This window comes from Malaya genurostris, chromosome 3, assembly GCF_030247185.1.
Source record: "Malaya genurostris strain Urasoe2022 chromosome 3, Malgen_1.1, whole genome shotgun sequence".
Taxonomy (NCBI): Eukaryota; Metazoa; Arthropoda; class Insecta; order Diptera; family Culicidae; genus Malaya; species Malaya genurostris.
The window spans coordinates 195,676,963-195,694,722 of NC_080572.1; positions in this window are offsets into that span (position 1 = coordinate 195,676,963).

The window sequence follows — 17,760 nt, forward strand, 5'->3', positions numbered from 1 at the left end:
AATAAACATTAAAGAAAAGGACATTTGCATTGCTTCGGTGTATATTCCTCCAAGAGCACAAGTTGGACAGCGACAGCTTAATGAAATGGTTGAAGCCCTTCCTGTTCCACGATTGATTCTTGGCGATTTCTATTCGCACGGTATTATGTGGGGTTCCGTTTACAATGATAACAGATCATCCTTAATATATAATATTTGCGACAATTTTAGCATGGGTATGGGTAGATTCCAAGAGTCGATAGCCTAGCCAAACGTGGTGCTATTGAGTGTGAAATTCATGAGCGACCGATTGCTTTCAACGAATTCTATAGCGCGTCTCGCCAAAGAACACTTGCAGCTGGCAAGCTTCTTGGGATAAAGAGGATCTGGGTCGGTGGATGCACTCAATTATTCCTAAAATATCGACAAAGGCATGGTTCAGGGAATTGGATGTGAGTAGGGACTTCATTCGTGTGATGTCCAGACTCATATCCAATCACTACACGCTGGATGCACATCTCCTTCGAATTGGATTTTCCGAGACTAATCATTGTGCAGACAGACAATATGCAGCTCCCCTGGTGAGGAAAGTTGCTAAGAAGACAGTACAAAACTTGAGGAAGGAGTTAAACCAAAGGCCCGGTTATTCGCTAAAAATAAAGCATGAATAAATATGTCTATACTTAGGTAATTTAATGTGATTAGCTTCAAATTGATACAACATGGGTTACTTAACATCGATTGAATCCATAAAGTTTTTTACGTGAGCCAAAATATATAAAGTGTCCAAAATACCTCTGTTACCCTATATGTAATGAAAAATAATGCAATGCCTAGAGAATAGTTGAAAAAAACATAACACCGTTTATGAAAATCTAAAACACTTAGGCTGTGAACCATTTCGCGAATTATTTTTACTGTCAGTTAAAATTTGTTAGTCAAGCAGCTATTTTGTCGTTGACAAAAATAACCCCGCTCGAGAATATTGCTATTTTTGACAGTTCCGGAACTGAAAAAAATCTTGCAGAACAATTCCTATTTCTGAACTTTAGTAAAAATTTTACTTCTGTCTAATTTCATTCTATACTTTCAGTTTCAGTTTCAATATACTGTCAAGTGAAGTAAGTTTTTCTCGAAGCTCTTCGTACGTTCTCTGCATTGCAATAATTATACCACTTGGTATCTCTTTATTTTCAGTGTAAAATAATATTTTCCATCCGTCAAACTTTGCATTGTGTCGTAGTTTTAGTTGAATTTAACTACTCGATGAAAAATTACTATCGAAATGGTAAATTGACACTCAAATTGTGTTCTTGAACCATTTTAACGGTCATTTCGAATCATGATGGCGCCACTAAAACACTCGTTGCTCCGTCAAAACCTCCCAGTTCGAATTTCAGACTCAATATATTACCTTTCTCATATAGAAAGGCTATACAAGCACTGTGAAGACCGACTTTTGAACGAAGGGCCAAATGTCATATTTCATTCGACTCCTCGACGAACTGAGTAAATACCTGTGTGTGTATGTATGTATGTATGTATGTATGTGTGTATGTGACAAATAATGTCACTCGATTTTCTCGGAGATGGCTGAACCCTTTTTCACAAACTCAGATTCAAATAAAAGTTCTTATGGTCGTATAATATCGCTTCCGAACGCACCGGTAATAGTGAAGAAAAGCTCTAAAAACGGAACTCACTTCGATTTCTCAGCAAAGGTTGAACCGATTTTTACAAATAATGATTCAAATTAAAGCTCCTAGTGTCTCGAAAGATACTTTGCAATTTCATCCAGATCCGACTTCCGGTTGCGAAATTATAGTCTCAAATTTTTCAAACTGTCATACAAAATTAAAGACTGTCCCGGAAAGTATGGACGCACTTTGATTTCGCTGTAAATAATTCACAAGCGTTAGATATTCAATTTTTTTTCGATATACTGATAATATTAGACTACAACAACAGAATATTATTCTCAACATTTGCTACTTAGCCATTGTAGACTAGCTGGCGCACCTTCTTGCGAACGTTCCTCATTAAATTCCGTACAGACTACTTTTTTCCCATCTTCTTCGAACTGTTGAATAGTTTCGGCTGCCGAGACATGTTTCCTAAGATGTGCCATCGTTAATGCCCGAAATTCCTCAATTGGTCGAAGTTGTGGGCAATTTGGTGGATAATGGCAATTTGGTGGATAAATATTCGTTGATGTATATTTCGCTGTTCATTGAAGCAGTGGTGATGAAGGGTTTCGAAATCCTACCGCAGCTACAAATTGCTTGTCAGACCATAGCTTTCTTACCAAATTTTTCGACTTCAATCGATGCCTCGGATTGGTTTAACACTTGCCCTTCTCGCACCGTATAATATTGTGGTCCTGGCAAAGATTTGTAATCGAGTTTCACGTAGGTTTCGTCGTCCATGATTATGCTGTTCAAATTTCCAGCAAGAATCGTATTGTACAGCTTTCGAACCCTCGGCCTGATCGATGCTTCTAGTTTCGGACTACGTTTTGGTTGTTTCTGCTTCTTATAGGTTCGAAGATTCAAACGTTTTTTAGAACGAAGAACATTTGACTTCGAAGTGACCACTTTTTTGGCCACATCCCGAACTGAAACCTCCTTCTTTTGCTCGAACGCCTTCAGTATACGTTTATCCAACTGATGGTTATCAGGACCTCTTTTTCGACCCGTTTTCTGGTTATCCTCAAAGTTGTTATCCTCACCGAACGTCCTGATTGCATTTCGCACGGCTTTTCCACTTACTCCTTCCATTTTTTCTATCTTTCTCAGTGACAGTCCGCGTTCTGTGCACCATTTGTACACAATTTTTCGACGTTGTTCTGCTGAAAGTCGACGCATTTCGAAGCAAAGTAATGAAAACGAATAAAAAACTGCACAAGTGGTTAGAGAAATGTGTAAACAACAGGACGCAGCCATAAAAATTGACAGATTCTGAACCATAGCGAAATGGCAGCGGGGTTTTGGTAGCGTCCATATTTTCTGGGATAGTCTTTATGCAAAACCGGTACGCATCGGTAAGTGCTGTTACGGAGGAAGAAAACACCACCACCTAGCACACAGTTTGCTTTGTTCAATTTTGCAAAGCGTGCTGGGTTGCCGCATTTAAATCTATATTAAATTGGCATAACTGTTCACAAATTGAGAAGGTTATGGTAGTTTATTCCAAAAAAAAAAGTTTTTGAAAGTTTGTAAAAAAAGTCTTCACAGAATCTTCTAATGATTAATAAATTATGTCAATGATTCACCGAAACGCGTTGCACAGTTTAAGGAGTTGTAGATTGATGCAGAAACCAACCCAAATGACCATTGGCAATAAGTGGTAGCACTAAACTGGCATGAAATCAACACTAATACGATATAAGTGTCGTATTGTAACCTTAACATTGCGTTTAAGCCATATATTTAAACGCATAAAAACACTGCAATTATGTAGCATCATAGTTGCCTCGATGTGGTGATACAACGCTAAGATAAAATGTACCAGCATAAGCGATTTTATGCTGTTAATATTAATTTAGTGCCACTATCGGACATATTAAAATGTTATTATAGTACCGATATATTGCTTTCGTTTTTTTCTGGAAAATCTTGACAGCTCAGTTTGCCGGACGAAAATGTGACATGAGCATGAAAAAAAATTGTAAATAATTTCCTCAAAGTGCTGCTTTCCACTCATCAAGTAGGGACGAAGGAATTGCTTCGCTTGTACCTGAATATAGTGGATTGGTGTAAAGCAAAACTTTAGGAAACAAATTAAATAGTTCCATCGAATTCCAGAAATGAAAGCTTTGATATCTTATTTTCATTTCTCTTGATTATTCGGCTAATCGAATAATCAAATATTTCAACTAAAGAGAAAGCCCTGAACAAAATATCAATAAAGAAGTGCCTGAACAAAATAGCAATGAAACATATTTCACTACACTCAAATATATTCGGCATGGGTCAAATAGAAGAGGCAGCACTGCAACAAAATATGCCAAGATAATGTTTCTAGCTGAATGTAGGGACCTACCTTCCCAATAAATACCTTCGGAAGGTAATCACCTTCACAACAGACATTCCCACTGCACTGTTCAGAGATGTGCTTTCTCTTGCTTCATTTTCAGTTTTGTTAATGATAAAGTATACAAAATAAATCATGTGAATGTTTTCTTTTTGAACGCACAGTTCAAAAAAATCTTGTGATTTTACATCTCATAGGATGTACATAAAAGGAGCATCGTATTTCACACGAATTTATATCCAAGAATATGTAAAATTGAGTAATTTGAAAATTACATGGTTTGAAATCGAACGAAATGAAAAATACAAAAGATCGATAGCAACAGCGCGACTTGAACCGAGAAACATTAGATCACAAAGAACACCATGTAATCGACTGAGCCACAGAAACACATATCTACTTGATGAATAATTGATACATATAAATCCATACAGCGGCACTTAGCGGCCGTGTGCAAATTACTCTCGGAGCCTGTAAAATTCTGAACGAATAAAATATTACGTCATTTGACAATTTAAGTAGCTATGAGTTGTAACGTTTGAAAAATTATGTCTTCTTCTGTGTATGAAATGTTTAATAGGATTAGCAAAGCTGTTTTCAGTATTTCAAATATGACATTTTCACATTGTGTTTTATAATAACATAACAAGTGCAGAAATCAAGCAATCATCCGCTGCATTATAACAACTGAATATTTCGCCATTGGAGGTATTATATCAACTTTACAGTAGCATTAAGGATTGATGAGACTTTAATGGCAATTCCATATTCGTATACAACTTAAATCGTTTTGATTCTTATTGGTAACTGAAAAACTACAAGGATCAGCCCCATGGGGTTGTTCGAGCCATTGATGTGGAACAAGGCAACCAAAATTTCTAATGAACTACAATAAAAAAAGTTCAATCAATCCGAACCAACACCAACACATCATTTGAAGACAAACACGAAAAAAGGTTTTAAGTGCAAATGACAGTTTCTCTTTGTTTGATTTCTCTTTCGAATATTACGGTCCAATCAGCAATTTTCCCATCTAACACTTCACATAGGATTATAGCAAAAACCATCAACTTTCGATATGCACTGTAGAATTTGTTAGAAATTACTGAAATTTGCCGTAATAATTGAAAGAGAAAGTAAACCAAGAGAAGGTCCCAATTTTCTAATGTTCATCGAGATTAGTCTTGGTTTGCATTTGTTTCATAACCGACGAAATTGCACCATTATTCCAAATGTATGCAATTATATCTTTGTACATACTTGCGATTTCGAAAATTAAGCTTCTCTTCGCCAAGCTTGTGTTCTAGTTTTTTATGCAAGCAGTTTTTTTAGCGTTAAGTTTCTCTACCATACTGCGATTTCGGTTGATGCGATTAACTATTTCTCATTATCAATCGAGTTCATCTAATATAAATTAGAAATCAATCTTAAGCACTCAAAATTTATCCAGGGGTAGTTGTCAATTTCTCATGGGGAAACGACTTAACATGGAATTCCGAGCTTGCATGACAAAAGATCAGAGCATACCAATTAAGGGCTGAGGCCAGTGTGTTTTAGGTCGTTTTAAAGGTCTATTTTCACGCTTCAAATCAGATTTTCTCAGGAACGGTGACGAATACCAAAAAACCCAACTGACAATCTCTTAGAAAATTTGTGAAATTCTGTGAAAATTTCAGAATGATTGTTTGACTTTAGCGGTCGGGAAAGTCTTTTTTTCTGAAGGAAGAATTGCATAGCTGAAAACGGCAACTTGTTCATTGAATATCTCGCCTTCAAAAGCATGGATCAAAAATCTATCCTGACAATATCTAGATAATTTAGTTTGGATGCGATTAGTGCATAAAAACATATATGTTGTCGCGATAAAAATTAAGTGAATGTTATTTTTGTAATGGTAAGTCCGTTTCTGTGGCGGCTCCATTTATTTCTGCTCTTGTATTCTGGTAACGTAACGAAACATGAGAGAGAAATAAAATCGGCTCATCAAGGCTGCCAAACAAGCGGTACCTTTATTGGATTTTATGTGATGTAGTCAAACTTGTAACCGAAAATATCAAAACTTTCTTGGCCACCCGGCCACATCGAGAGTCATTTTACACATTTACGAGAGAGCATGGAGAGAAAATTATTACGCACAGCGAGCGACACGGTTTTACGCTAACAACTGGCCTCAGCCCTTAAAGCTTCAAATCGTTTTATGACATGTTTTTGTCTTGCACTCTAGCAACAACCTACCTCTAGCATGCTACTGTAGTCTTCTTGATGACCCTTTTCACGATTGCCCAGTAACGTTCGATGGGTTGAAGCTGATGGTAATTTGTTGGATTGATACTTTTCTCAACGAAATTTATACCCATTTCCGCAAGCCAATTGAGAGTGGTTTTGGCATAGTGAGTCGACGCCAAATCCGGCCAAAACAGTGGAGGTGTGCTATGCTTCTTATAAAGGGTGATTTTTTAAGAGCTTGAGAACTTTTTTAAACAATAAAACGCATAAAATTTGCAAAATCTCATCGGTTCTTTATTTTAAACGTTAGATTGGTACATGACATTTACTTTTTGAAGATAATTTCATTTAAATGTTGACCGCGGCTGCGTCTTAGGTGGTCCATTCGGAAAATCCGCTTTTTTATCGACAAATTTTGTTCAGCGATGAGGCTCATTTCTGGTTGAATGGCTACGTAAATAAGCAAAATTGCCGCATTTGGAGTGAAGAGCAACCAGAAGCCGTTCAAGAACTGCCCATGCATCCCGAAAAATGCACTGTTTGGTGTGGTTTGTACGCTGGTGGAATCATTGGACCATATTTTTTCAAAGATGCTGTTGGACGCAACGTTACAGTGAATGGCGATCGCTATCGTTCGATGCTAACAAACTTTTTGTTGCCAAAAATGGAAGAACTGAACTTGGTTGACATGTGGTTTCAACAAGATGGCGCTACATGCCACACAGCTCGCGATTCTATGGCCATTTTGAGGGAAAACTTCGGAGAACAATTCATCTCAAGAAATGGACCGGTAAGTTGGCCACCAAGATCATGCGATTTGACGCCTTTAGACTATTTTTTGTGGGGCTACGTCAAGTCTAAAGTCTACAGAAATAAGCCAGTAACTATTCCAGCTTTGGAAGACAACATTTCCGAAGAAATTCGGGCTATTCCGGCCGAAATGCTCGAAAAAGTTGCCCAAAATTGGACTTTCCGAATGGACCACCTAAGACGCAGCCGCGGTCAACATTTAAATGAAATTATCTTCAAAAAGTAAATGTCATGTACCAATCTAACGTTTAAAATAAAGAACCGATGAGATTTTGCAAATTTTATGCGTTTTATTGTTTAAAAAAGTTCTCAAGCTCTTAAAAAATCACCCTTTATAAAGGCAGCAATCACTCAGATCGATAGATTTCTGCATTTATAGTTCCGGTAGTGTAAAAAATTGTTGACTTTGAACCACAGGAACATATTGGTTGCCATACCAGTACCTTTCGACCGAATTTCTTCACTTGAATCGACCTGTCCGCATCGCTCACATCCTCCCTAACGACGACAGTAAAGTATTGTGGACCTGGAAGGGTTTTTGAGTCCTTTAAGTCTCATCGTCTATCATAACGCTAGCATCCGGACACTGCAAAAGACGCGAATACAATTTCCGGGCACTTGTTGCTGCTCGCTTTTTCTATTCTACACTTTGTTTCGAGATTTTCTGCTTCTTGTAGGTTTTCAGGTGATTTCACCTCTTGATATACTTGATCATTCCGGCACTCGTTTCTGCTTTTTTGGCCAAATCACGTATTGACATTGATTTGTTCTTCATGATTAGAGATACCACTTTCTGGTCCAGTTTCGGGTTAGAAGAACCGGTTTTTCTGCCTATTCTTGGTAGTTCATCCAATAGTGTTCCCCAAACTTATTAATGATGGTATTAGTGATGGTTTTTTTCAATTTTCACATAGTAATACCCTTCTCACTTAGCCATGTGTCCAGAACCTTAATTTTCACTTCCTTTTTAATACGCGACATTTTGAAAATGCCGAATTTCAACCGCACAAACAAGTAAACAAACGAAAGCTGAGAGCCAAACGCACAGCATGCTGTGATCTGAGCATAAAAAACCATCACAAATACATGCGTACAACACAAATGTATGTTGATAGCTTATTTTCGATACACTCCTTATCAGTTAAAGCTCCTGGGTTTTATGATTACATGAAACCGTTCGAGTCTGTATTTCACTTGAAATTTTCGATCGTGTGGAGATATGAAACAAATAACAGTTCGGCTGAAAAGTTCGTATCGTTTAATAGAAACACACATTTTTTTGCCAAAATTTGTTTTTATTATTCAACATAATTGCCATCAGAGGCGATACAGCGATTATAGCGATCTTCCAACTTGTCGATACCATTTTTGTAGTACGATTTGTCCTTTGCCTCAAAATAGGCCTCAGTTTCAGCGATTACCTCTTCATTGTTTCTAAATTTTTTACCAGCGAGCATTCTCTTGAGGTCTGAGAACAGGAAAAAGTCACTGGGGGCCAAATCTGGAGAATACGGTGGATGAGGGAGCAATTCGAAGCCCAATTCGTTCAATTTCAGCATGGTTTTTATCGACTTGTGACACGGTACATTGTCTTGATGAAACAAAACTTTTTTCAAACTGCCGTTTTTTTAAATTTCGTCCTTCAAACGCTCTAATAACGCTATATAATAGTCACTATTGATGGTTTTTCCCTTTTCAAGGTAGTCGATGAAAATTATACCATGCGAATCCCAAAATACAGACGCCATAACCTTACCGGCCGATTGTTGAGTCTTTCCACGCTTTGGGTTCGGTTCATCGCGTGCAGTCCACTCAGCTGACTGTCGATTGGACTTCGGAGTGAAGTGATGGAGCCATGTTTCGTCCATTGTTATATATCGACGAAAAAAATCGGTTTTATTTCGATATAACAGCTCCAAACACTGCTCAGAATCATCAATTCGTTGTTGTTTTTGATCGATTGTGAGCTCACGCGGCACCCATTTTGCACAAAGCTTTCTCATATCCAAATATTCGTGAATAATATGTCCAACACGTTCCTTTGATATCTTTAGGGTGTCAGCTATCTCGATCAACTTCACTTTACGGTCATTGAAAATCATTTTGTGGATTTTTTTCACGTTTTCATCGGTAACAGCCTCTTTCGGACGTCCACTGCGTTCATCGTCTTCGGTGCTCATATGACCAGTACGAAATTTTGCAAACCACTTACGAATTGTTGCTTCGCCCGGTGCAGAGTCTGGATAACACTCATCAAGCCATTTTTTGGCATCGGCGGCACTTTTTTTCATCAAAAAGTAGTGTTTCAACAACACACGAAACTCCTTTTTTTTATTTTGTTCACAATAACAAAAGTAGCTTCACTCAAAATGCAATATCTCACAAACTAATAATCAGACAGCTGTCAAATTTATACACGTATCTTTTGAACGATGGTACTAACTGAAAATGGTATGGATTTAATTCTAGTGGCGCCCTCTCATAGAAACGATACGAACTTTTCAGCCGATCTGTTACTTGCAAATGATAAGAAAAAATACAAGCAGTTTCCGACATTTTTAACGCTTCACGCGATTTTACATTTGATGAAATTTGGTACAAGAGCATCCAAACTGTAACTGGCCTTGAATTAGGTGAGCTTCAAATTCTGCGTCGTCGAAAAATTTCAAAACGTTTCAAGCAAGGTCATTTCAAAGTCCATTCGAAAATGATTCTCCGCGATTTTTCAAACTATAGGCAAGTTTTGCAATTGGTCAGCCAGCAGATATCGATGACACTGAGAAATTTCATGAGAAATATTTTGACAAGGAAATGTTACTCAGTGACAGAGACATGTTTTTGCAACTACTGAAAATGTAACATGAACAGGAAAATAGTCTGAGAGAAGTTGTAGATATCTTACAGGAACATAATTGGATAAAAGGGCTTGTTCCAGAATTAGTGTTTATTTAATTGTTACAGTAACAGGATCAACTTGTTCGAATGAACGAAGTTTCTCGGGTTTTCACAGGTTAAAAATGTACTCAGGATGCACAACGTTGCAAGATCGACTCAATAACGTTGCTATTTTACATTTCCATCACAACATAACCTATAACCGACAAACAGGATTTAGAAACTTTGTTAGACGACTTTATTTAGCGAAATTCAAAGCGCAGTTCTGTGTTTGCATCGCTTAAATGATTTTTTTCGTATATATCCTGATGACCTTTCCATTTATGAACAATATAAACACAGTCGGCGAATTTTTTTAGAGGGTAAACTACCCACTCGGACCACAAAATGATCCGCCGGGCCCGTATGGTATAATTAATGAAACAACTTAAATATCTTATCAATTCCTCAAGAATAATGAGTTTCAATAAATCATGACCCAATTTCAACAGCTACTTTTGCGACCAATCTTAGATTTAAATCGAGCATATGTGAAATAAAAGCTGCAATAATATTCCGGTTATCTAATCACTGCGCTAACCACGAGATCTGCGAAACCATTCGTAAATTAATTGGCTGGCCCAACAATACTGAAATTAATGGCCAACCAGCGTTAATACTGTTACGTTAACTGATGAATAATATGATAAACTTTGATTGATTCTAGATGACCATATCTGGCAGGCATTCATGAAGTGCTAGTAAGCACAACTTCGATAGTATAGACCAGTGCTGTAGTTGCGGTTAGTCACAGTTAGTCACTGACTAACCAGCTCTTTAAACTGCAACCGAAAAAAATTGTTTTTGGAAATTTTGATAATGACTGATTCAAGTAACCTGAAGGGTGCAAAATAAATAATAATACAATTGTAAAAGGTGCCCATATAATTGCTCCCAGAGCGCAGGATGAAAGTAGTCTGGATTATAGTAAAATATCCTTCTGAGGGCGCAAATCATTATTTATTTCCAATCTATACAAATAACATCTTGTATGGATAATTTGGAAGGGCACCTTGGAAATGATTCCAGGGCGCAGACTCACGGTAGGAGAATTTAGAAAGGCGCCCACATAATTGCTTCCAGGGCGCAGGATGAAAGTAATCTTGATTATAAAAAAATATCCTTCTGAGGGCGCAAATCATTATTTATTTTCAATCCAAATAAATAACATCTTGTAAGGATAACTTGGACGGGTGCCTTGGAAATTATTCCAGGGCGCAGACTCACGGTAGGAGAATTAAAAAAAGCGCCCATATAATTACTCCCAGGGCGCAAGATGAAAGAAATCGGAAGGCGCAAATCATTATTTATTTTCAATCTGAATAAATAACATCTTGTAAGAAAAATTTAGAAGGGCGCTTTGAAAATGATTCCAGGGCGCAGACTCACGGTAGGAGAATTTAAAAAGGCGCCCACATAATTGCTTCCAGGGCGCAGGATGAAAGTTATATTGATTATAGTAAAATATCCTTCTGAGGGCGCAAATCATTATTTATTTTCAATCTCAATAAATAACATCTTGTATGGATAATTTGGAAGGGCGCCTTGGGAATGATTCCAGGGCGCAGACTCACGGTAGAAGAATTGAAAAAGGCGTCCAAATAATTGCTTCCAGGGCGCAGGATGAAAGTAATCTTGATTATAATAAAATATCCTTCTGAGGGCGCAAATCATTATTTATTTTCAATCTCAATAAATAACATCTTGCTCCATTCCTGGCAATGAAAGAGCCGATAGTTTTGCCAAACGTGGTGCTATTGAAGGTGAAATTTATGAGCGACCGATTGCTTTCAACGAATTTTATAGCGCGACTCGCTAAAGAACACTTGCCAGCTGGCAAGCTTCTTGGGATAGAGATGATCTGGGTCGGTGGATGCACTCAATTATTCCTAAAATATCGACAAAGGCATGGTTCAAGGGGCTGGATGTGAGTAGGGACTTCATTCGTTTGATGTCCAGACTCATGTCCAATCACTACACGTTAGATGCACATCTCCTTCGAATTGGACTTTCCGAAACTAATCATTGTGCTTGTGGCAAAGGCTATCGCGATATTGATCATGTCGTTTGGACATGCGTGGAGTATCGTGATGTCAGATTTCAACTAATAAATTCCTTGCGTACCCAAGGTAGACTATCCAATGTCCCAGTTCGAGACATTCTTGCTTGTCGTGACCTTTCTTACATGAAACTTCTTTATCAATAGATTTAATAAATAACGAAATAGCTAATATGATATTTAAAAAATAAGAGGAATATGTTTTATTAAACTAAAATTGCTGTGACTATATTAGTATTATATTAGGTTAAGAATTCTATGTAAAAGTGATGATACGGCGAAGAAAAACTTATGTAAATTGCCTTAAGAAATAAACGTATTTATGAAAAAAAAAATAACATCTTATACGGATAATTTGCAAGGGCGCCTTGAAAATGATTCCAGGGCGCAGACTCACGGTAGGAAAATAAAAAAAGGCGCCCATATAATTGCTTCCAGGGCGCAGGATGAAAGTAATCTTGATTATAATAAAATATCCTTCTGAGGGCGCAAATCATTATTGATTTTCAATCTCAATAAATAACATCTTGTATGGATAATTTGGAAGGGCACCTTGGAAATGATTCCAGGGCGCAGACTCACGGTAGGAAAATTAAAAAAGGCGCCCATATAATTGCTTCCAGGGCGCAGAATGAAAGTCATCTTGATTATTATAAATTATCATTCTGAGGGCGCAAATCATTATTTATTTTCAATCTAAGTAAATAGCATCTTGTAAGGATAACTTGGACGGGTGCCTTGGAAATGATTCCAGGGCGCAGACTCACGGTAGAAGAATCGAAAAAGGCGCCCAAATAATTGCTTCCAGGGCGCAGGATGAAAGTAATCTTGATTATAGTAAAATATCCTTCTGAGGGCGCGAATCATTATTTATTTTCAATCTCAATAAATAACATCTTGTATGGATAATTTGGAAGGGCACCTTGGAAATGATTCCAGGGCGCAGACTCACGGTAGGAAAATTAAAAAAGGCGCCCATATAATTGCTTCCAGGGCGCAGAATGAAAGTCATCTTGATTATTATAAATTATCCTTCTGAGGGCGCAAATCATTATTTATTTTCAATCTAAGTAAATAGCATCTTGTAAGGATAACTTGGACGGGTGCCTTGGAAATGATTCCAGGGCGCAGACTCACAGTATGATAATTAAAAAAGGCGCCCATATAATTGCTCCCAGGGCGCAGGATGAAAGTAATCTTGAATACATTTAATAATCCATCATCCTTCTGAGGAAGCAAGTTTTTATTTTTTCTCAAGCCAAATAAATAACATCTTGCAAGGATAATTTGGAAGGGCGCACTTGGAATGATTCAAGAATGAAAGTATTTTTAAATACATTAAATAAATCTAATGATGGGCAAGTTTTTATTTGTTTTCAAGCTAAATAAATAACATCTTGTAAGGATAATTTAGAACGGCGCTTTAGGAATGATTCCAGGGCGCAGGGTGCAAGTATTTTAAAATACATCAAATGATTCAACTTCTTTTCAAGCAAAAAAAAATGTACGTCTAATTTGGAAGGGTGCCTCAGGAATGATTCAAGGGCGCAAAATCACGGTAGGAGAATTGAAAACTAACTCCAGGGCGCATGGTGGAAATCTTTTTAAATACTTTATGTAATTCAACTGAGGGCGCAAATCATTATTTATATTCAAGCTAAATATGCTATTTATTTAGCTTGAATATACATAATGATTTGCGCCCTCAGTAGAATTAAATAGTAAGGAGCGTCTCAGGATTGACATCTGGGTGCAAAGCGAACTTTTTTACCTAATACTACAAAACTTTCGAAAGCATACATGGAGCGCAAATTTTTTCTTTGTTTTGAGTTATATAAATAGAATCTCGGGAGGAAGCAATGAACAAGTCAGCTTTGAGCAGTGCTGCCTTAACAACAATTTTTGTAACATTTGTTATATTCAAACATAAAATAGACTAGCATTTATAACTAACAGCTTAATCATTAACAGCTTTTACGTTGACTTTATTAAAAAATTGGACAATAATGATGTTTTGAGCAAGAAATGATGAAATTCAATAATTTTGAACGAGCTGAATTTTTATAAATACTCGCATCTTTTCTTCAAACTCGTCATTGTTTAGTAGAAGGTCGGTATAGTAGAATTAATTACCACATGAATGGAACTGATGGGGATTTCTTTGGTATTTTCCAATTTCTTATATGCTTCTGAGATGAGACTTGATGAAATTTTATCATTTTGAGGTTCAATATTTCTATAAATGTAGGATTAAATGTACTTGTGAAGCAAATAATAGCAGACTTCTTAGACATTCTCATCACAAGGAAGACGGAAAACATATCCTTTTTGATATATAGAAAGCTAACTAATACGGAAAATATTATACGATATACTTCTAATCATTATCATCAACATAAAATGGTAGCTTTTCATCATATGATTCATTGAATGCATAACCTAGCCCATGGAAAAAATGCGGTAAGAAACGAGAAAAAAAACAATTCTCTATATTGGAAAGGTCAATGGATATTCGGAGCAATCAATTCAAACAATTTTTGATAAAAAGAAAAACTGTTGAAAAAACAATCACTTACTACTTCAACCCAACCATCAGAAAATTTTAAAATAGTTTACATAGATTTCAGCAATGATATTACACATCTGCCCAAAACAAAACTAAAAGGTCTGAATTTGGTATTCCGTATGAATAATGCTAGGATCTACATAAGACCATAGAGATACTTTGAAAAAATCCGGATCATATAAACAAAGTGCGCTTCGGAGAAATTAGATAAGGTTATCATTCCAAGTCAAAAATAGTTGAACATGCTTAAAAAATTATGAGCTTACAACGAATCACATTGAAATTTTATGTTAAGCATCTAACCGATGGAAACTAAACGTAGCTGAAAGTTTAAGAATATATGTAAATATAAACATACCATTTATTGAAATGTAACATAACAAAATGACTTATCTGTAAGATGTAAAATGATTCACCTGTACTAGTACAACAGAGATAGCACCGCACTTTCCTCTCACTACTAGTATCTATATCTGTTACTATTTCGTGACATTAGTGGGAAATAGTTATGAAATTTTTAATATTGTGGCAATAAATGGAATTTATTTTCTTAAAAAGCTATCCACTTTGCGCTAAAATAAACATTTTCTTCTGAATTTGATGTGATATTCGTATTTATCGGGTACTCAATTAGCTTAGTATTGGACGCCTTAAAAATTAAAAAATCATAATCAGAAGCAGATAAATATTCCTATAATATCGAAAAGTATACTGAAATCGAAAAGAGATATGGATTTTCTCTAGTTGATAACAAAACTTCTCAGTTTAATTTTACTGCCAAATAACAAAAACAAAATTGAAAAGCATAATCAGTTATTGATCTGCTCTGACATTACTGAAAACACCGCGAACAAAGGCTAAAAATAGAATGGGTGGTAAAACATCATCGGGAATTTACATTTTAGTGATTTTATTCGTAACAACGAAAAAAATTCTATGATGGCTTCCATAACCGGTTCTCCCGAATTCAGAATATCTAACCCTTTTAACGCTATAGACTATGATAGCCGCTTGAATACGTTATGATTTTTTTCAATGATATGACAAGCTGTATTAATTCGAAAAGCTGTTTGCCGGTATTTTCTGTCAATGTACACTCGTTTGTGTACAAGACGCGTAGTACGAAATTGCATACACTTAGGCAATTTGACTAAAATGGAAAATAATCGCCAAAATATTGATAATGAACTAGTGTAGACTGGATTATAATATCGTCTAGCGCGGAAAAATGGTATCTACAATTCCTTCAAATGCAAATTTATGAGAAATCGCAAAATCTTATGCACTTGTATACTGATATGACTTCACTAACTAGATATTTTCAGTGAACATTTTACAAGCCAGTTGTTATTTCTTATTACAAGATTTTGGGCCATGAACCGTGGAATTGAGACATATGCTTAATACAGTGAAGAACAATCCGGTACAATTGCTAGGAATGAATGCCGTCTTCAATCTACTATTTTAAACAAACTAGAATTGAAATAAGTTTTCACAGAATTTGCAAAACGTGCAAAAACATATAATGTTGTGAGTGTTGAAAATTATATGGCATAAATTCAACGATATGAACAAAAAAAAAACTCATAGAGCAAACAATGGTAACTGAGTCACCCAAGCCGCTGATGAGTAAATGGTTCATGCAAATTTATATAGTCCCACTTGCTAACCAAGCTCAAATTACAGTAAGAACTAATAAAATTCATTTCAATCCCACATTAAGTCATTACAAAAGGAATTTTTGCGTCATTTGACAATTTATACAGTAAAATATCTGAAAATTTCTCAGTTCAAAATTTTTTTGTGATTTTACATCTTACAAGATGCACATAAAAGAAATATCATGTTTCAAACAAATTTATATGAATGTGTGATTTGAAAATTACATTAATTGTGTGATTTGAAAATTACATGGCTTGAAAACGAATGAAATAAAAAACAAAATATCGATAACAAACTCCGCGACTTGAACAAACAAGCATCAGATCTCAAAGCGCGCCAGATAATCGACCGAGCCACAGAAGCACATACCTGCTTAGTGAATAATTGATACATCTAAACGCATACAGCGTAACATTTACAATTTTTTTCTGTGTTAATAAAATGGAATTACACAAACAGTGAAAACGGAAATCTGCATTAGACACAATTTTCAAATAAATGTAACATAAATTTCAAAAAATCTATTCACATATTAATGTTAAATTTATTGTCTGTTTTTTTTTATGCGGAGTAAACTTTAAAATAAATAATTCTCATTTTTCTTTCTATCAGTTGTATTTTCCATCATGATTAATTGAAATAAACATGTTTAGCGCATGAATTTCACTTACCGCTTCCACACGAGTAACTAGTACGACCGTTTGAAGTTATATATACGATTTACCTGACCAGCAGATATGTGTTTCTGTGGTTTAATTAATAAACGGACGCTCTGTAATCAAAAGGTTCTTGGTTCAAATCCTAGTTTTTATTAATCGAGGTTATCTTTTTTATTTCGATTAATTTCTTGCATTATTTTTTTCAAATCACTCGAACATTTCTGTTATTTGTGATGGATACTTTTTGTTACATCTGATTCAATTGAATTTTACAGGTTTCTTTCAAACTGCGAAGTGGTATCGGTGCAAAAAATGTAGCACAGGTTTAGTGCAATTGGCAATTGGTTTCAGTACATCCTCCTCTACACACGGGGCCTTTAACATTATCGATTATTTCATGTTCTAAATCAGTTTAGGTTGCACGTTAAGCATGATCTGATATTTTCAAGTATCATGCATATGGTGATATATGCAATTTCAACTGGATTTTGATGATTCACGGCAAACACGAGCGGTTAACTAAATTAAGTTACATTGAAATAACATGAATATCTCAAACGCACGGTGTGTGGCACACATGACACAAACTGAAACTGATCGTGACAGATACTTTTTCTTTTCTATATGGAAATCATCAATAGAAATTTCGCAACTTGCGCAGCAAGATGCTTTCAATGCAACCAAAAGCCTGAATATATAAAAAGACTCAGTTTTGAAGAAGTAGATTTTGAACTCTATCTCAAAATCACACAATAGGAACTATTATTTGAAAGAATAATGAATACAGAAAGTGGAAATCTCAACACCTGGGTACTTAGAAACATTAACATTCA